This window comes from Eubalaena glacialis, chromosome X (genome assembly GCF_028564815.1).
Source record: "Eubalaena glacialis isolate mEubGla1 chromosome X, mEubGla1.1.hap2.+ XY, whole genome shotgun sequence".
Taxonomy (NCBI): domain Eukaryota; kingdom Metazoa; phylum Chordata; class Mammalia; order Artiodactyla; family Balaenidae; genus Eubalaena; species Eubalaena glacialis.
Genome location: NC_083736.1, coordinates 16140430 through 16141702, shown reverse-complemented (window position 1 = coordinate 16141702; position 1273 = coordinate 16140430).

The following is a 1273-nucleotide window of genomic DNA, read 5'->3' as shown; positions in this document are numbered from 1 at the left end:
AACAGACCCCATTCTTGGAGGGCACACACAAAGTAGTGTGCGCATCGGGACCCAGGGGAAGGAGCAGTGACCCCATAGGAGACTGAACCAGACCTACCTGCTAGTGTTGGAGGGTCTCCTGCAGAGGTGTCGGGTGGCTGTGTCTCACCATGAGGACAAGGACACTGGCAGCAGAAGTCCTGGGAAGTACTCCTTGGCGTGAGCCCTCCCAGAGTCTGTCATTAGCCCCACCAAAGAGCCCAGGTAGGCTCCAGTGTTGGGCTGCCTCAGGCCAAACAACCAACAGAGAGGGAACCCAGCCCCACCCATCAGCAGACAAGCGGATTAAAGTTTTACTGAGCTCTGCCCACCAAAGCAACAGCCAGCTCTACCCACCACCAGTCCCTCCCATCAGAAAACTTGCACAAGCCTCTTAGATAGCCTCATCCACCAGAGGGCAGACAGCAGAAGCAAGAAGAACTACAATCCTGCAGCCTGTGGAACAAAAACCACATCCACAGAAAGATAGACAAGATGAAAAGGCAGAGGGCTATGTACCAGATGAAGGAACAAGATAAAATCCCAGAAAAACAACTAAATGAAGTGGAGGTAGGCAACCTTCCAGAAAAAGAATTCAGAATAATGATAGTGAAGATGATCCAGGACCTCGGAAATAGAATGGAGGCAAAGATAGAGAAGATGCAAGAAATGTTTAACAAAGACCTAGAAGAATTACAGAACAAACAAACAGAGATGAACAACACAATAACTGAAATGAAAACTACACTAGGGGACTTCCCTGGTGGCGCAGTGGTTAAGAATCTGCCTGCCAATGCAGGGGACACAGGTTCGAGCCCTGGTCTGGGAAGATCCCACATGCCGCGGAGCAAGTAAGCCCTTGCGCCACAACTACTGAGCCTGTGCTCTAGAGCCCGCGAGCCACAACTACTGAGCCCGCGTGCCACAACTACTGAAGCCTGTGCGCCTAGAGCCCATGCTCCGCAACCAGAGAAGCCACCACAATGAGAAGCCCGTGCACCACAACGAAGAGTAGCCCCCGCTCGCCACAACTGGAGAAAAGCCCGCGCCCAGCAATGAAGACTCAATACAGCCAAAAATAAATAAAAATTAAAAAAAAAAAACAAAACTACACTAGAAGGAATCAATAGCAGAATAACTGAGGCAGAAGAACGGATAAGTGACCTGGAAGACAGAATGGTGGAATTCACTGCTGCAGAACAGAATAAAGAAAAAAGAATGAAAAGAAATGAAGACAGCCTACGAGACCTCTGAG